Raw genomic sequence first — 21540 nt, forward strand, 5'->3', positions numbered from 1 at the left:
AAACGATAAGAAGGATATAAATATACAGTGTGAGTAACGAGATTTTCCCCCGGTTTTGGAGGATATGCCTTAGGTTATTTGGAACAAAAAAGGTAAATAAAGTAATGGGATCAGAACCATAATTAAGGAGCTACAGTAATTGAAAAACTCGGCAAAATGGCAGAAAAACGTTTATTGTAGGATTTCACTATCAAAAATGCACATAATAATTAATTTAACAATTTTGTAGCAATTCTTTTGCATTCAGAGTAGATTTAAAGCCAGTGTTCAAAATGTCCTCCCTGAATTTGAAGGCAAAGATTCGCACGGGAGTAGCATTTCGTAATTTCACATGCTCGTTCCTTATTGACGTTGCGGCATCGAAAATGCGTTGTATCATTTCTTCTCGTGTTTCCACCTTAACTTCGTACACAATATCTTTCATCCACCCCCAGATGCAGTAATCTAGTGGTGTTAAATCTGGGGATCTAGCAGGTCAGTTGATAGGGGCCCCGCGACCTATCCATCGATGTGGGACTTGGTGATAAAGATAAGCTGTTACAATATGGTGCAAGTGTGCAGGTGCCCGTGTTGGACGTACGTGTGGCGTCTTGCTTCCAGAGGAACATCTTCAAGAAGCTGCGGTAAGTCTTCTCGTAAAAAATTGCCGTACATCTGAATTTCCCGGAAGAATAAACAGTCTCAGTAACTGGTCACACACAACACCACACCAGACACTGACACTGACTCTGCGTTGCAATTGTGATACTACCGTGGCACGGGTTTTTCGTCTGTCAAGACATGCATGTTATGCATGTTGTTGATGTCATCTCTTGTAAAGGTTGCCTCATCACAGAACATTATGAAGTGATAGAGCTGCCGATTTCCATTTAACCAGTTACAAAAGCTCAAGCGGTTGACACAATCATGTGGCTCTAAATGGAGAACTTTCTGCACATTAAAAAGACACACGAAGAGGATACAGTCCATTCTCATGAGGAGTCCTACATACCTTAGATTGTAAAACGTTCAATCGGGTAGCTACCCGTCATGTACTAGAACGAGGACTGCGCTCTACTGAATTAGGAATGTTTTCCTCTTCTTGAACGTCACGATGTCTTTCGGAGTGAATACGAATACTGAGAAGAGTACCAGTTTCTAGCAATGTTCGATATGTTCTACTGAATGTTTTGGCACTCGAAATCCTACGATTAGGATACCGTCGGTAATATTCGGCAACAGCTTCGCTTTACCATCACAGAAACCCAAAATGTACGCTATCTCTCCATACTCCTGTGATGAAAATTTGTACGGCATCGCAAAGTGTACTGTACACAGGAGAAAATAACAATACACAGTGATTGTAGTATTAAAAACGTGGTTGTTATGCAAACGTGCCACTCGTTGCTCTTGTCTACCTAAGACTAATCGTTTGACCTGTGAACACTACTGTAGCGCTCCATACGCCGTGGAATGTTTTGGAACTCTGTTGTAGCTCCTTAATTATGGATCTGATCACATTACTGTTTTTATATTTTGTTGTTCCATGTAACCTAAGGAATAACCTCTAAGAACCGGTGAAAAACCTTCCCACTCACCCCGTATTTTATGGCATCGTCTATTGCATAAAGCAAATTATTTTTTTTGGTATCGGAATGACCATACACTCTGTCGTAAAGTAGCATCTGCGAGGCAATGATTTATGGACAACAACAGTCCTGAAACGGACTAACTTGCCTAGAGTCACGACCTGAACCCAATGGAACACCTTTGGGATGAGTTAGAGCGCCGACTTCTCTCCCAGACCCTTGCGCCCGTCACTGTCTTGTCTGGTTTGGGCTCCTGAGGACGAATGGGCTGCCGTTCATCCGCAGACTCCATACACTTATTTGAAAGTAAGAAGGCAAGCAGAATGCAAGCTGTCATAAGGGTGACTGGTCCTCACACCCCACTAACACCGGTACCACGAGGTGTCCGAATACTCTTGATCAGATAGTGTGTATGTAGCCATGATGAAGGCAGATACTAGACAAATGTAACGCATGAGTCCTAAAGAAGTGTAACTCACCAACGAAGAACGCTTCCAGAATCAATTCCTGCGTCAAGTTCGTCGATCTCGGATTTTTCTTGCCACTATAGATTAACAGAGGAGAGAGAGAAGATTTAAGTAGGTTGGTTGTTGTGCAACGTCGACAGCTTTCCTCTCAAAATCCGACATTCTAGTACGATACAAGTCGGTCGGAGTGGTCGAGCGGTTCTAGACGCTACACTCTGGAACTTCGCGACCGCTACGGTCGCAGGTTCGAATCCTGCCTCGGGCATGGATGTGTGTGATGTCCTTAGGTTAGTTAGGTTTAAGCTGTTCTAAGTTCTAGGGGACTGATGACCTCAGAAGTTAAGTACCACAGTGCTCAGAGCCACCTCTTACGATACAAGACTCATATCACTTTTCTTAACTTCATTTCGCATCATGGTTTGAAAGATTTAATGCAGAAAATTCGCGCCCGTAAGGAGTGACTTGTGCAGACAGAACTGACAAAGGAACTAAATACAAAGCAAAAAGTGCAACGAAGAACGGATTCGTAGTATGGAATCGAATGGGACGTGCATTGAAAGTGGTGTTAGGAAAGAAAAATATCACTGAACAACTTCCGAAATTTTGTCGGTACCAACAAGAAATGGCAATGAAGCAAAAATTTACAGGAAATGATGGACAGCAGTAGACGATTTGGATATACATCAACATCTACATCTACATCCATACTCCGCAAGCCACCTGACGGTGTGTGGCGGAGGGTACCTTGAGTACATCTATCGGTTCTCCCTTCTATTCTAGTCTCGTATTGTTCGTGGAAAGAAGGATTATCGGTATGGTTCTGTGTGGGCTCTAATCTCTCTTATTTTATCCTCATGGTCTCTTCGCGAGATGTACGTAGGAGGGAGCAATATACAGCTTGACTCCTCGGTGAAAGTATGTTCTCGAAACTTCAACAAAAGCCCGTACCGAGCTACTGAGCGTCTCTCCTGCAGATTCTTCCACTGGAGTTTATCTATTATCCCCGTAACGCTTTCGCGATTACTAAATGATCCTGTGACGAAGCGAGCTGCTCTCCGTTGGATCTTCTCTATCTCTTCTATCAACCCTATCTGGTACGGATCCCACACTGCTGAGCAGTATTCAAGCAGTGGGCGAACAAGCGTACTGTAACCTACTTCCTTTGTTTTCGGATTGCATTTCCTTAGGATTCTTCCAATGAATCTAAGTCTGGCATCTGCTTTACCGACGATCAACTTTATATGATCATTCCGTTTTAAATCACTCCTAATGCGTACTACCAGATAATTTATGGAATTAACTGCTTCCAGTTGCTGACCTGCTATTTTGTAGCTAAATGATAAGGGATCTATCTTTCTATGTACTCGCAGCAAATTACACTTGTCTACATTGAGATTCAATTTCCATTTCCTGCACCATGCGCCAATTCGCTGCAGATCCTCCTGCATTTCAGTACAATTTTCCATCGTTACAACCTCTCGATACACCACAGCATCATATGCAAAAAGCCTCAGTAAACTTCCGATGTCATCCACAAGGTCATTTATGTATACTGTGAATAGAAACGGTCCTATGACCCCCCCCCCCCCCCCCCTGCGGCACACCTGAAATCACTCTCACTTCGGAAGACTTCTCTCCATTGAGAATGACATGCTGGGTTCTGTTATCTAGGAACTCCTCAATCCAATCACACAATTGGTCTGATAGTTCATATGCTCTTACTTTGTTCATTAAACGACTGTGGGGAACTGTATCTAACGCCTTGCGGAAGTCAAGAAACACGGCACTGGATGAAATTAACAGCACATTAAAGAAATGATTGCAATGGTCGATTCATATCGTAAGGAAGATACATCAAATAATAATAAAAAGAAGTACGAAAAAGAAGATAAAGGGGTAGGAATAATGAATGCTCCCTGCCCGCGTAATACAAGGGGAGAGCCAGGATGGAGGAGAACCCATTACAGCAGACTGTGTGCTCTCCGTCGTACCTACGGTGCGGTGGTTCGCGGAGTAGGGATGCGGATGACGTAGCTGTGCAACAGAAAAAGGCCTCGGGTGCAACACGGTGTGCGCCCAAATTCTGCGCCCGCCTCGGCGCAGTCGTAATATGCAGGGCTGCGGAGGCATGGCGAGCACGCGCTGGCGGCGGGCGGCTCACGGCATCGCATCACACCGCATCGAGCGGATATTGCGTGGGCGTCGGCGGGGGCGGGTCGCATTCACGCGAGCCGAGTCGCGCACAGCGGCGGATGCTGCGGACGCCCTGTCTCACGCTGCACGTGACGTGGCGAGCGGCGCGCGCCGCTACCGCACGTGGCGAGCCGCAGTAGGGCTAGGTGTGACCAGCAGCGACAGCACATTTTCGTCATACTCCGGGCGTGTACTGATTTTACCGGGAAAGATCTGCGTAAGCCCTGAGTTTCTTCTTCATCTTTTGCTTACTTATTTAAGGACATCGTGGTCGAAAAAATTCATATTGCTCTGAGCACTATGGGACTTAACTTCTGAGGTCATCATCCCCTAGAACTTAAACTACTTAAACCTAACTAACCTAAGAAATCACACACATTCAAGCTCGACGTAGGATTCGAACCTGCGACCGTAGTAGTCGCGCGGTTCCGGACTGAAGCGCGTAGAAGTGCTCGGCCACCGCGGCTGGCACATCGAGGTCGCCTTTTTGTTTAAAATTATTGCTGTTTCGGCCGTGTTACCATTATCAATCGGAATACTTCGAAGTGTGTGTAAACAGGGTGTACGAAAAAACAGAGACAAGCTTTAGGGACAGATTCCTCACACCAGAAATACAAAAAAAGGTCTAGTAAACATGGCCTCTAATCTGCATACCTTAAGAGCTATGAGCACTACGAAACACATCTCTTCTACTGTAAGGACTTTGCTTTTCATGTTTTGGGAGAACGTGGTATGGACTAAAACAAGAAAAAGATGTCCCGTGAACATGATTTGCTACTGTGAAACACATCTCTTCTACTGAACAAGGTTCTCAAAGCTCTTGAGGTAGGCATTTTAGAGCCCATGTTTAGTTTAACAAACTTCTTTCTTGTTTTAAGAAACTTGTTCCGAAAGTTTGTTGGCGTTTTTTCCCGACGCTCTATACAGAGTCAGTCACTAACTATTGCCACCAATAATAACTCCGAAAATACGACAGGAGCTGAAAAGTTTGTGGGACAAAAGTTGCATAGGACAACGGTGGCCATAATGTGACGTTGGTTTTTGTTGCTAGTTGGGGTCGCTTCAGAGATATGAATGTCAATTTTTTTTTATTTTAATGGGATGCTATAGTTTGGTACCTATTTGCTGATAGCGGCTATCGAGACGAATCCAGTGATGTGTAATAGTAGGGTCTTTGAAGATCTACATAGGTGACAAAGGTGGCATGACCCTCCATTTACAGATGTTCGAAATGATAACCATTGGTATCAATGCAGTGCTGCAGTCTTTTTATCATGGATTGAGTGGTATTCCTTATCACATCGCACTTATCGAAGCACATACTCTGACAATTCTCTTTCGCACATCTTCAGGTGTAGTTGGAATGTCTTTATAAACAATGTCTTTTACGAATCCCCACAAGAAAAAATCCAGAGGCGTTAAGTCTGGCGAACCAACCGGCCACGAAACATTTCCTCCTCGTCCAATCCAACGATTTGGGAATTTTTTCTGCAACTCATTTCTAGTCATCAGCGAAAAATGTGCCGGACACCCATTGTGTCGACACCATATTCTGTTCCTTGTTTCTAAAGGTATTTCTTCCAATAACAGACCTAATGTTTCTTGCAGGAATGTGGTGTATTTCCTACCATTAAGATTTCCTTCGATGAACTAGGGGACTATAATTCTGTCCTCCAGAATCCCACACCATACATTCACCGACCACGGTTTCTGATGTGCAGCTTTCCGCAGCCAACATAGATTTTCAGTTGCCCAGATGCATGTTACGCAAATTAACATTTCCATGCTTCGTTAATGTTGCCTGGTCAGTAAATAAAATCAAATTAATAAATGCGTCATCACTCTGACTCTGGAGTTGAGCCCATCGGCAGCACTGAATGCGACGCATACAATCCGTACCAGTTAATCCTTTGTAGAGACTGATATGGTAAGGATGATATTTATGGCGATGCAGAACACGAACAATACTACTCCGGCTCATGCCAGATTCCCTTGCGATTTGACGTGAACTAACACAAGGATCTCGAACCACAGGGGCAAGAGTACCAATTTCCGTTTATCCTTTGCCGGATATGTTTCCGATGCGTTAAAGATCCAGTTGTTCTCGATTCATTTAAATATTTAAATGTACGACGTGTAGGGAGAGTACGCTGAGGACATCTTTCAGCTTATAAGTCTCTAACTCTCGCTGAATTTCGTTGGCATTCTCCGTAAATGAGAAGCATATCGACTTGTTCATCGAAGGAATACATCATTCACATTAGCTTGATTCGACGATACTAGTATTACCGTTCCTATTAGTGTTTTATTGTGAAACCGTCGAATGGTGTTTACATGTCAATGGCACATTAGATGGATACGCCGTATTCGGCGAATATTTACTATTTGCACGGTATACGAGAGACAATTGTCAGGGCATGTGCCTCGATAAGTGCCCGTTCATGTCACCTTTTTGACCTTCGTTGACACTCAAAGGAAGTACTGTTACACATCATTGGATTCGTCTCAATAGCCGCTATTAAAAATTGAATACCAAACTGTAGCATCCCATTTAAAAAAAAAAACTAAGTTGACCTTTATATATCTGACGATACCTCACGTAGCAACAAAAACTTTTTATGGCCCCCGTTGTCCCATGCAACATTTGTTCCACAAACTTTTCAGCTACTATCATAGTTAACTAGAAAGTATGATAGATATTCAATAACGGTTTTCACTGGCATGAACGTACGGCAGGGGCTTAAGAAACCAAATACTATGGGAAACATTAAAAAATAAACAAATACTATTTTCAACAGAAACCTGCGTATTTTCAAATGGTGATCCCATGTTATTTCGTATGCAATCAACAGCATGGAAAATCACAAAAATAATGGTGTTTGGTGCATCACCATACGTCAATTACATCCCGAGAAATTGCGAAGCGAAGTTGATGCTTGAAATAAATGAAGCCTACAGCTAGCGCACATCCTGAGACTCAAGCGTGCACCTCACGCTGCCTGTGTCAGGGGCTCACACATTGGGAAGGTGTGCACTATCCACAAAAATAAACAAGTAACGCATTCAGCGCAAAGTTACGGTTTTCAAATTGTAAATGTATGTTTATTCTAGCGAAATGACAACTAGAGCTACAATTAGAGATAACACTCTTGAATTCACTTTGCCAAACAAATTTACTAGTGCCTTGTCGCTCACAGAAACTGTATTGTTGTGTATTACATCCAGCATAGAAAATGCACCCACATCTTGACCAGTGAAACTGTGTCATGTCAACATATGTTCGAAGTGACCTCCGTTTGCATCAACACACGTTAGCAGTCATGCAACGAGAGAATGTTGGACAGACTGTAGAGTTTCTACAGATATTGCCGCACGCGCCGCAGTAATACGATGTTGCACAGTATGTGTATACTGACGTTGGGGGTTCTTGATACACTCTGTATCTCACTGCGCTCCAGAGAAAGAAGTCTAATGGCATCAAGTCGGGGGCCGTGCTGGCCACCCCACAGTGCCTTCCCTCCCCATCCATCTATCTGTAAATGTCGCATCTAGAACGTCTCTGCCAACTTTTGCATTGTGTGCGGGACATCCGTCATGTTGGAACCACAATGATAGACGAGTTTCCAATCTTAGATCCTCAATGAGAGGCGCTGTATGTGTTGAAGAAGTGATGCATATCGCTGTCCATTCAATGTTCCACGGTAAAAATAGGGAGCTACAATACAGTTAGAAATGATACCGCACCAAACATTGACACTGCACTATCGTTGATGAGCAACTTGGAGAATCCAGTGGGAATTTTGCGCGGACCAGTAATGCATGTTCCGCATATTCACATTACCATGATTTGTAAATGAAGCCTCAACTGTAAACAACATATTGCTTAGGAATACTGGGTTACCTTGCAACTGCTGAAGTGCAGAACGACAGCATGCAATGCGGGATTCAAAGTCATTCCTGTACAGTTCTTGGTGCAGTGAGATATGGAACGGATGAAACTGATGCCGAAGCAAGATTCTGCACACACTACTGTGGCTTATTCCTACACCTCGTGCTATTTCTCGTACACCCACCTGAGGGTTGTACGCTACAGCAGCCATAACAGCAATTTCGTTTACATTGCCAGTCGCTGGCGTTGTACGTTGACGTTTTGTGGGAGCCCAGCTTCCTGTTTCCGTGAGTGTCTTGCAGATGTTGCCAATGGTTCGACGTGACGGACAACGCCGATCTGGGTAGCGTTCAGCATAGTATCACAGCTGCAGTTGCATTTCTGTGACATTCGCCATAAATTAAAATAATATCTAGTTTTTATTCATTACTGAAAGCCGGCATATCGGCTAGATGACGGCAAATGTAACAAGCCACAAGAAAACAGGTTTTAATGTGGCAGCGTATGTGAATTACGTTACAGTATGAGAGCAGTTCAGGAGACCAGATTAGGAGACATTTATACACTGAAGGTAGACCGTGCCGTGGTGATATTGGTATCTTTGCGGCAGGATACAGGCGCCAGTGCAGGCAACCCCTGCTCTGAGCACAGTAGTACATGCGATACATTACGTCAGAAACTGTGACGCCCTTGCTATACTTTACAAGCCACATATTTCAGAACTTATGAGGTTTAGAAACGTGAAACCAAGTGTGTTACCACTAACTGTACCTCTAGTTGTCATTTAGCAACAATAAACATTATGCGCAGGACATCCATCATTCTCATACCGCATTATTTTGACACATTATAAGAGGTGGACCGGTTCAAGTAATGTACATATCAAGAAGGAGTTAAACTCTCACTGAAATATGAGCCGATGATGTGTTGTCGCACAATACCACGCCATATATTAACACTTCACTGACGTAGTACGTCAATCACATCACGATTACCGACAGTATGAGGCGCTTGAGTCCCAGGACGAGCGTTAGGTGTGCGCTTCATTTATTGCCAGCGTCAACTTCACTTCACAATTTCTCGGGATGTAATTGACGTATTGCAATGAAACCAACGCCATTATTTTTGTGATTTTTTTCTGACGCAAACTCAGACTGAAAGCAGCAGTGAAAGTGAAAATTATAAGTTAGCCGAAGACAGCGATCTCGATCTTCAAACGAAAACATCAGTATTGCCTTGCATTATTTCAGAAATAAAGAAACAGTAATAAAAATGTTAAATTGTTGTTCCACTCGAAAAACATACAGCAGAAGCAAAGCATTTACCAATACATAGCAACTCAAGCCTACCCCTATGAACCATGAACCTTGCCGTTGGTGGGAAGGCTTGCTTGCCTCAGCGATACAGATAGCCGTACCGTAGGTGCAACCACAACGGAGGGGTATCAGTTGAGAGGCCAGACAAACGTGTGGTTCCTGAAGAGGGGCAGCAGCCTTTTCAGTAGTTGCAGGGGCAACAGTCTGGATGATTGACAGATCTGGCCTTGTAACACTAACCAAAACGGCCTTGCTGTGCTGGTACGGCGAACGGCTGAAAGCAAGGGGAAACTACGGCTGTAATTTTTCCCGAGGGCATGCAGCTTTACTGTATGGTTAATGATGATGGCGTCCTCTTGGGTAAAATATTCCGGAGGTAAAATAGCCCCCCATTCGGATCTCCGGGCGGGGACTACTCGAGAGGATGTCGTTATCAGGACAAAGAAAACTGGCGTTCTACGGATCGGAGCGTGGAATGTCAGATCCCTTAATTAGGGCAGGTAGTTTAGAAAATTTAAAAAGGGGAATGGATAGGTTAAAGATGGATATAGAGGGAATTAGCGAAGTTCGGTGGCAGGAGGAACAAGATTTCTGGTCAGGTGACTACAGGGTTATAAACACAAATTCAAATAGGGGTAATGCAGGAGTAGGTTTAATAATGAATAGAAAATATGAATGCGGGTAAGCTACTACAAACAGCATAGTGAACGCATTATTGTGGCCAAGATAGACACGAAGCCCGCGCCTACTACAGCAGTACAAGTTTATATGCCAACTAGCTCTGCAGATGATGAAGAAATTGATGAAATGTATGATGAGATAAAAGAAATTATTCAGGTACTGAAGGGAGACTAAAATTTAATAGTCATGGGTGACTGGAATTGGAGAGTAGGAAAAGGGAGAGAAGGAAACATAGTAGGTGAATATGGATTGGGGGAAAGAAATGAAAGAGGAAGCTGTCTGGTAGAATTTTGCACAGAGCATAACTTAATCTTGGTTCAAGAATCATAAAAGAAGGTTGTACACATGGAAGAATCCTGGAAATACTAGAACGTATCAGATAGATTATATAATGGTAAGACAGAGATTTAGGAACCAGGTATTAAATTGTAAGACTTTCCAGGGGCAGATGTGAACTCTGACCACAATCTATTGCTTATGAACTGTAGATTAAAACTGAAGAAACTGCAAAAAGAAGAGAATTTAAGAACATGGGACCTGGACAAACTGATTAAACCAGAGGTTGTACAGAGTTTCAGGGAGTGCAAAATGGCTAAGCAGGCATGGCTAGAGGACAAATGTAAGGATGTAGAGGCTTATCTCACTAGGGGTAAGATAGATACTGCCTATAGGAGAATTAAAGAGACCTTTGGAGAGAAGAGAACCACGTGTATGAATATCAAGAGCTCAGATGGAAACTCAGTTCTAAGCAAAGAAGGGAAAGCAGAAAGGTGGAAGGAGTATATAGAGGGCTATACAAGGGCGATGTACTTGAGGACAAATTATGGAAATGGAAGAGGATGTAGATGAAGATGAAATGGGAGATACGATACTGCATGAAGAGTTTGACAGAGCACTGAAAGACCTGAGTCGAAACAAGGCCCCCGGAGTAGACAACATTCCATTAGAACTACTGACAGCCTTGGGAGAGCCAGTCCTGCCAAAACTCTACCATCTGGTGAGCAAGATGTATGAGACAGGCGAAATACCCTCAGACTTCATGAAGAATATAATAATTCCAATTCCAAAGAAAGCAGGTGTTGTCAGATGTGAAAATTACCGAACTATCAGTTTAATAAGTCACGGCTGTAAAATACTAACACGAATTCTTTACAGACGAATGGAAAAAATAGTAGAAGCCGACCTCGGGGAAGATCAGTTTGGACTCCGTAGAAATACTGGAACACGTGAGGCAATACTGACCCTGCGACTTATCTTAGAAGAAAGATTAAGAAAAGGCAAACCTACGTTCCTAGCATTTGTAGACTTAGAGAAAGCTTTTGACAACGTTGACTGGAATACTCTCAACTTCTAAAGGTGGCAGGGGTAAAACACAGGGAGCGAAAAGCTATTTACAATTTGTACAGAAACCAGGTGGCAGTTACAAGAGTCGAGGGGTATGAAAGGGAAGCAGTGGTTTGAAGGGAGTGAAACAGGGTTGTAGCCAATCCACGATGTTATTCAATCTGTATATTGACCAAGCAATAAAGGAAACAAAAGAAAAGTTCGGAGTAGGTTTTAAAATCCATGGAGAAGAATTAAAAACTTTAATGTTCGCCGATGACATTGTAATTCTGTCAGAGACAGCAAAGGACTTGGAAGAGCAGTTGAACGGAAAGAATAATGTCTTGAAAGGAGGATATAAGATGAACATCAACAAAAGCAAAACAAGGATAATGGAATGTAGTCGAATTACGTCGGGTGATGCTGAGGGAATTAGATTACGAAATGAGACACTTAAAGTAACATAGGAGTTCTGCTATTTGGGGAGCAAAATAACTGATGATGGTCGAAGTAGAGAGGAGACAAAATGTAGACTGGCAATGGCAAGGGAAGCATTTCTGTAGAAGAGAAATTTGTTAACATCGAGTATAGGTTTAAGTGTCAGGAAGTCATTTCTGAAAGTATTTGTATGGAGTGTAGCCATGTATGGAAGTGTAACATGGACGATAAATAGTTTGCATAAGAAGAGAATAGAAGCTTTCGAAATGTGGTGCTACAGACCAATGCTGAAGATAATGTAGTATTGGAGGGCAGCGTGGAGGGTAAAAATCGTAGAGGGAGACCAAGAGATGAATACACTAAGCAGATTCAGAAGGATGTAGGTTGCAGTAGGTACTGGGAGATGAAGAAGCTTGCACAGGATAGAGTAGCATGGAGAGCTGCATCAAACCAGTCTCAGGACTGAAGAGCACGACAACAACAGCAACTCAAGGCACTGTGTACACTGTAGCAGTAAGAAGAAACCCTACAGAAGCAGATGGAAGTGTGCTCTTTGCCAAGCAGTCCTATGAAAGCTGCAGAAAGGAACTGTATTTCACCTTACCACCAAAAGTAACGATATTTCATGAGCAGTAGCTCCATTTGAAACTATCCCATATGTGATAAATTAATGTATGTAACACCTGATTTTCAGTATTCTGTCTCAATGTATGACTAATAATCTAACATAAACAACAAAATTTACACATTTTACTTTCGGTTTCAAGTTCATCCGGTTGCTGTTGCGCACGACACAATAGCTCCGTTCATTTTCTTCCATCCAATCTCTCAGCTTTCAGTGAAATGGAACGTGAACAGATGCTACCATGGGTTTTAGCTTGTCGTCACTTAAAAAGATGTAGAAACAGAATACAGTGGATTCACAAAATTAATTTACAATGGAACGAATACGAGCGTTTCGCGCCCTATTTCAAGAGCTCTGTATCAATCCTGAGAAGTTCCTCACTACCTTCTATTGAGTATATAAACATTCAGTGAGCTATTTGGGCGACTGAAGGATTCGTCGCAGCACAAGGACACGTTCTTCAGGGAATCTATTCAGCCTATACAAATTTTGACTGCCGCCATCAGGTAAATGAAACGACAGTACTATTTCTCATATGGCAACGTCTTAAGAATTTGTACTTAACACATTATAATTCATTGTGTAATTAACTATCTTTATTCAAAACTTTCAAAAGCAATGTGTTCATTTATTTATATTTAACATTTATCAACTATTGAATAATTTTTCAAACATCTTAGAACTTGGGCCCTGATTTTTCTGAAGATATTTTAGAAGCATGTGTCTTTGTGCATGACTTGGTGCGCGACAGAGACGGCTTTTAAACGGAAGGTGCATTATCGATAACTGGATTATAACGAGTTCAAGCAGGTAGACAAGAATATGGTAAAATTTCAGCAGAATGCGAGGAACGTAGTAATGGACTTCTTTTTTACTTCAACTGGTTCTGTATATTGGTAGCTTTGTAAAATATTACTCCATTCAGTGTAAACATACTTTTGAAAATGGCACAACAACACCTCTTTAAATGACTGAAGAAATTACTTACCGGTACAATTTTTTCGTTGTCGTTCATGTTTCGAAATGATCTACTCGAAGCTTTGTCCCACAAAACTGTCCACGTGAAACGAAATCCAATGAGATCGCAGCAAACGCGGAAGAATATATAGGGTAATGTTTATTTACATCAGGTTAATTCTTATAATGAATGCATTATGGACCTCTCGAGCAGGTCTAGCATATTATTCTCGATGGAACGTAATGTTTCTTCTGAATTGTGGCAACGTCCTTGTGTGTGAAAGGACGTAAGTTTTGTGCCTGCCGAACCCCACCGATAGAAATCGCACAGAGTGGGGTATCTAGCGAGGTGGTGGTTGTATTCTCGACAAGGTGAAGTGGTTACCCGGCCGTAGCAGGAGCTAACGTTGCCACGTGAATAGGTTCAGCCACGTTCCAATTCAAAGTAGCATACATTGTCAAATCACACCGCAAACACGAAAAGTGACCACGAAAATCGATGGCCAAAAATACCTTCGCGGTAAACCGTGACAGTTTGCTGTCAACAGCATTAACTTTAGTGACACAGAGAACGAGAAATGTGTTGATAGTATCTACAGAGACGGCGATGGACGGTGCAAGCAGAATCTTGCGAATCGTAAGATTCATGATCGTACTACGTCATTCATCTCGCTCTCTAACCCAAAAAACATAACAGACAATTTTGATGTAAGGCATTTGGGGTAACGATACTGCGTCAGTTTAATTCTTTTCTTTCCTGTTATGACATTGTGGAAGACTAGATAGGCAGTGTGTCACCCTGAAAAGTGTGTAATGGCTACTGGACAAGAGATACTCTGACGGAAAATATAATAAAATCAGTCGGCATGCATTCGAAAAGGGTGGGCATTATCATCAACGACTGAAACAGCAGACAACGAATCAACGGACACAGCTGTGGAAAATACAGTCATCACTACGAAAGGTAGTTTTACGGATACTGCAAGTGATTTCTCGTAAGCAAACTCCTTGAGAAACATCGTTCTTTTTCTCTCCTTATTTCTAAATGAGAACTTCCTGCAATGGCGAGTACGAACATGCAGCGTGTGGCAGCTTACTACCTCACTTCCCTGCTTCTCAGGCGTAAACACGATGGTGGCGCCTCTTGGCCAGGTAACAAGTTCGCTTTGTCGGGTTGTATATCCTAATGTTCAGCAAAAGTATATTTATTTTCTCATGGATGGGCTTTCGGTTTCTTGGCCAGGTCGCAACGGTGGCAACTGAATGCCGCAAACACAAGTAAAATTACATGCGACATACACATACATTATTTACACACAAGACACCAAAATGATGACTTGTGTATATTTACATAAGAAAGCATTGTATTTTATTGTCGCACGTAAATAATTTAAATAACTAAAAAAGGAAACAAATGTGTCCTTTTCCTTTTATACCATTTCAATATATTATTCGTCGTTAAAACATAATTCAAAACATACGAAAAAGCAAAGTGAGTTTGCTCATTTAATAATTGCTCAGTTATGTTCATGATGTGTTAAATTTTCCTCCCAAAAAAAGCCTTCATTGCCTTTTCTAGTTAATGTAATCATTTCTGTGCCACAAAAAAGTAATACTTTCCTATGCCATTCAACTGTCACCAAAGATGGCCTTAGAAGCCGAAAGCCGGTTCGTGAGGAAATAAATATAATTTTGTAGAAGATTATGAAGTGAAGAGTTCATTACAAATCTGTCACAGTTGCAGTACATCTATTTTAGCGACTAGTTTCGAATGGACTGGTTCATTTTCAAGCCTGATCGACTAAGGCTGTACCGAAACTGCCTGATCTTAATGACGATTATCTAAAATTGACAATACTTGCATCACACAGTGTTGGCATATAAATGTAACGTTATACATATGCTCACTATACAAGCCAGAATCAAACTTTATTCTGAGTTATATAGTGAGCCTTTAATGTTTTTTTCTTTTTTCTTGTACGTACAATAGTTGTAATGCTTGCACGGTACAGAAATCTACAGATAATGAAATTTATGCTGTGATGTCCTTGTACTATGTCCAGTGACTTCAATTTCTCATGCAAATGACGGAGAAATGTTGCACCTTTCAGCTTCCATAGTGACTTACGTTAGAGCAAAGTCATAATTATACGAAAAACATTTTAAGTCGAAAAATTTTATGTTGCATACGTGTAAACGAACTATTGTGCTAAGTCACTTACTCTTCGAATGACGCTCCCGTTGTATATGCGTCCTTTTACCAGCATGCCGAAACTTCATAGAGCGGACGTTGATGGCGAAACGCCTGCAGAACTTAATTGCGCGTCCGAACTGCATTAACAAGAGCGAGCGAGTGCGAGGACGCAATTGAGTGTACCAATTTTGCACCACGAAGCGCTCTCGCTCATGGCGTGATTATCTAAATCCCCCAGTCATTAATTTTGGCCTCATCAAGTGCATTCTCGGTGCACAGTGGCACGAAATTACTGTTTACGTTCCGGGTTTGTGCATGCGACAGCCACCACGCTGCAACAGTGAAACAGAGAATGCCATGTAGAGCGCGTAATACTTCGAATGCTGTATTACATTAGACCATACCTGAAGTCCAAGCCCCCTTAAGTTCCAAGGTGAAAGCTGCTCAAGCATATGGTAATATTGCTTTAAATAAGAATGATTCTCTTACAAAACAATTTGCAGTTACCTTAATGGGTAATGGTAATCGTGCTGTATTTAACACGGAATTTATGACGACACAGGAAAATAAATTTGACGTAATGTCCTGTAGTTTCTATTGATGTGCCTGCCTGAGTTCAGAGACCATTTCGTAAAAAGAGTAATGAAGGTATGTCGTTAGTTAATTTAAGCATCCTACCCAAACTGCAGTGACTAATTGGGGTGTTACGATAGGAGTATAGGCAAAGGTTCACTCGTAGCATCCATTTTATTTAACACGCATATAAAATAGTTTATTTATTCCCAAAACAAATACATCTCCAAAATTAGCACACATTTATATATTCTTCAAAATAGAAAATCTTTACTCACCAAAATACCAAGCCAAGAAGTTCTTAAGATCAGTTTAACAGTACAATTCACAGATATTACCCAATATCTCTAACAAAGTACATCTTACCAAAACTCATAAAAACTCCCACAGTAGCTCAACAACTTTACAACAATTTCCCCAAACGTTAGTTACAATATAATGCCAACACAAGTTTTTAAACAAGAAGCATAAAACATTACGTAAATCTGCAAGAACATTAGATAAAGCCGGTTCAGTTCTGTTAATAAAAAACAAAACCCGATTCAACAGAAGAATAAGTTTACAAAAAACGACAGGCTGGCGGGAAAGTAATTCGATCTGTCGAAATGACAGCATCCTTTACGTCATACATTCCACATACGCTGAACATCTCTCAACGACCAGTGGGGCTCCTGCCGTACGCTTTCATTACAACATAAACCATCTTCACAATATCCTTTGAACATAATGCAGTCCGTTTCCTGAAATATGCATACTTCAGACACAGGCTAGTGGTAGCAAGAGACTGACAGTAACGCTTGCTACGCGACAGTAACTTCTTAAATCTCGTGCAGAAAGCAGAGTAATAAATCTACTCCTTTACGGTGAGGCGCAATAGTTTCAATAAATCTTGATGTGGTCCAACATGCAAACACTTCTAATCTTATCTCAAAAACTTGGAGTCAAACCTCAGTCTTAGCATAAGCCTTGCGTTTGCTTGTCAAGTTTCACATTAGCCGCAACAGTACAAATGATAAACCACAATTTTACTTGGTGCCTCAGACAGACTGAAAACCAGTAATACTGAAAAAGACATCCCAATATTCTTAAAATAAACTCAGACGATCCACTGTCGGTCCCGAGAGTTCCGGAACCTATACAGAAAATTGGAATAGAGATCAACATCATTTCCGCCCTTTTTATTGTTCATGAAAACCAAACACTGCATGTCGTACCACCGTACAGCGAGACCTTCGGAGGTGGTGGTCCAGATTGCTATACACACCGGCACCTCTAATACCCAGTAGCACGTCTTCTTGCATTGATGCATGCCTGTATTCGTCGTGGCATACTATCCACAAGTTCATCAAGGCACTGTTGATCCAGATTGTTCCACTCGTCAACGACGATTCGGCGTAGATTCCTCAGAGCGGATGGTGGGTCACGTCGTCCATAACCAGCCCTTTTCAATCTATCCCAGGCATGTTCGATAGGGTTCATGTCTGGAGAACTCGCTGGGCACTCTAATCGAGCGATGTCGTTATCCTGAGGGAAGCCACTCACAAAATGTGCACGATGGGGGCGCGAATTGTCGTCCATGAAGACGAATGCTTCGCCAATGTGCTGTCGATATGGCCTCGCCAATATGCTGCCGATATGGTTGCACTATCGGTTGGAGGATGGCATTCACGTATCGTACAGTTGTTACGGCGCCTTCCATGACCACCAGCGGCGTACGTCGGCCCCACATAATGCCACCCCAAAACATCAGGGAACCTTCACCTTGCTGCACTCGCTGGACAGTGTGTCTAAGACGTTCAGCCTGGCCGAGTTGCCTACAAACACGTCTCCGACGATTGTCTGGTTGAAGGCATGTGCGACACTCATCGGTGAAGAGAACGTGATGCCAATTGTGAGCGGTCCATTCGGCAAGTTGTTGGGGCTCATCTGTACCACGCTGCATGGTGTCTTGGTTGCAAAGATGGACCTCGCCATTGACGTCGGGAGTGAAATCGCGCATCGTGCAGCCTATTGCGCATAGTTTGAGTCGTAACACGACGTCCTGTGGCTGCACGAAAGGCATTATTCAATATGGTGGCGTTGCTGCCAGGGTTCCTCCGAGCCATAATCCGTAGGTAGCGGTCATCTACTGCAGTAGTAGTACTTGGGGGACCTGAGTGAGGCATGTCATCGACAGTTCCTGTCTCTCTGTATCTCCTCCATGTCCGAAGAACATCGCTTTGGTTCAGTCCGAGACGCCTGGACAGTTCCCTAGTTGAGAGCCCTTTCTGGTAAAAGTAACAATGCGGGCGCAATCGAACCGCGGTACTGACCGTCTAGGCATGGTTGAACTACAGACAACACGAGTGGTGTACCTCTTTCCTGGTGAAATGACTGGAATGATCGGCTGTCGGACCCCCTCCGTCTAATAGACGCTACTCATGCATGGTTGTTTACATCTTTGGGCGGGTTTAGTGACATCTCTGAACAGTCAAAGGAACTGTATCTGTGATACAATATCCACAGTCAACGTCTATCTTCAAGAGTTCTAGGAAACGGGGTGATGCAAAACCTTTTTTGATTTGTGTAGTTAAGGCACACCTAAGGTCACTCTCCACATTCAGGCGGCTGCGGTCTTTTGTTTTCAATGTGGTTAACGTCGAGAATCCCATCTCACATAGGTATGCAGGTGAGAATTATACGAGTGCTTGTAAGGTTCGCTATACTGCAAGGAAAAAAATTTAGATTTTCAGTCTTTCAATTAGCTGTTCGTCCACATCCAGAACCATTTCTTCAATCCTACTTTGCACACTGTTGCTTGAAACCATCTTCTCGAAAGACAACTATTTGCTTTAAGAATGGAAGGTATGATTGACGTCTCACCAACAGTATGAGGTTTCTCGTTCTTTGCTATTAAGACAGAAATTTCATATGATGCTTCAATAACGTTCGCATTTACCCGCTGAAAGAGCCCAGTAGTATCCAGTTTCATGTGATTTAAGGAATTTCTTTTTTGAACAAAAAACAGTTTCGGTTTATTTTTCAACATCGGGTAAGCTGTTGTTAGATGACGTTCCAGATGCATAGGTCGCAATGAGTCGTTACTGGGAATATTACGGCACACAACACACTGTGGCAGCTATTTCTGAATAAATGTGAAACCATACTTAATATATTCTTCATTGTTCGATTTTCTTTTAGCGCACAATTTCACTAAACGTACAAAATCAATAAAAACTTATTTACTTTTACTGAGCACAACAGAGCGTAGACTGAAGAAAGTGTTATGTCAGCAATAACTTGGAGATGCGTGAGACAAAGCTGATGCTGACAACTCTATAAAAAATTGCGCCTGCTAACTGTAATGACAACCTAAAATTTTCCATTTTTCTGATCGCATGTTTCTATTTTCTTCAAAGCTATAAATCTAAATATGGAACGTCCCCCATCCCGCCGTCACCAGGTTTGGAACCGCTGGCCTAAAGCAAAGACTATCCCTTTTCTTCACGAAAGATTTTATTGTAACATGGTTACATAGAACACACTCAGGAAAACGAAAGTGAAGACCCTTGAAACAGAGGACGGGGCCTCGCAGTAGGTATATTAAGCATTGCTGCTTCCTAACTGTCCACTACTCTATGCCATTGTCGGTAAATAATCTTTAACACAGTTCTATTCTCTGTTATCCTGTCGTTTGAGGAATGGATCCATACAGGATAAACGTAGTCAACAGAAAATCCTCTGCAGTTCTCTAGAAGCTCATGCTATGGACAATCCCATAATTCTGAGACTGCGAAAATTGCTTGTAAGTACGAAAAACTGACCTCGAGATATCTTTGGCAGTAGATACCATAAATAAGCCGATTGCCAATTTAGGGACAATGTGCTTCAGGAGAAGTCAGCGAATTCATTAGAAACGAAGCACAAGCTCGGATTTCGAAAGTGTGGGGAAGGAAACTGGCCATGCCCTTTTCAAGGGAACCATCCCGACAATTGCCTGGAATTATTTTCAGAAATCACGGGAAACCTAAATCTCGATGGTCGGACAAGGATTTGAACGGTCGTCCTCCCGAATGCGAGTCGCGAGTCCAGTGTGCTAAACATTGCGCCACCTCGGCCAGTATTTCAGGAGGAAACGATCATACATTTGCAGGAGAAAATGAGAAATACACTCCTGGAAATGGAAAAAAGAACACATTGACACCGGTGTATCAGACCCACCATACTTGCTCCGGACACTGCGAGAGGGCTGTACAAGCAATGATCACACGCACGGCACAGCGGACACACCAGGAACCGCGGTGTTGGCCGTCGAATGGCGCTACCTGCGCAGCATTTGTGCACCGCCGCCGTCAGTGGCAGCCAGTTTGCCGTGGCATACGGAGCTCCATCGCAGTCTTTAACACTGGTAGCATGCCGCGACAGCGTGGACGTGAACCGTATGTGCAGTTGACGGACTTTGAGCGAGGGCGTATAGTGGGCATGCGGGAGGCCGGGTGGACGTACCGCCGAATTGCTCAAACGTGGGGCGTGAGGTCTCCACAGTACATCGATGTTGTCGCCAGTGGTCGGCGGAAGGTGCACGTGCCCGTCGACCTGGGACCGGACCGCAGCGACGCACGGATGCACGCCAAGACCGTAGGATCCTACGCAGTGCCGTAGGGGACCGCACCGCCACTTCCCAGCAAATTAGGGACACTGTTGCTCCTGGGGTATCGGCGAGGACCATTCGCAACCGTCTCCATGAGGCTGGGCTACGGTCCCGCACACCGTTAGGCCGTCTTCCGCTCACGCCCCAACATCGTGCAGCCCGCTTCCAGTGGTGTCGCGACAGGCGTGAATGGAGGGACGAATGGAGACGTGTCGTCTTCAGCGATGAGAGTCGCTTCTGCCTTGGTGCCAATGATGGTCGTATGCGTGTTTGGCGCCGTGCACGTGAGCGCCACAATCAGGACTGCATACGACCGAGGCACACAGGGCCAACACCCGGCATCATGGTGTGGGGAGCGATCTCCTACACTGGCCGTACACCTCTGGTGATCGTCAAGGGGACACTGAATAGTGCACGGTACATCCAAACCATCATCGAACCCATCGTTCTACCATTCCTAGACCGGCAAGGGAACTTGCTGTTCCAACAGGACAATGCACGTCCGCATGTATCCCGTGCCACCCAACGTGCTCTAGAAGGTGTAAGTCAACTACCCTGGCCAGCAAGATCTCCGGATCTGTCCCCCATTGAGCATGTTTGGGACGCGGTCTGCATGTCCAGCACGAACGCTGGTCCAACTGAGGCGCCAGGTGGAAATGGCATGGCAAGCCGTTCCACAGGACTAC

This window comes from Schistocerca gregaria, chromosome 3 (assembly GCF_023897955.1).
Source record: "Schistocerca gregaria isolate iqSchGreg1 chromosome 3, iqSchGreg1.2, whole genome shotgun sequence".
Taxonomy (NCBI): Eukaryota; Metazoa; Arthropoda; class Insecta; order Orthoptera; family Acrididae; genus Schistocerca; species Schistocerca gregaria.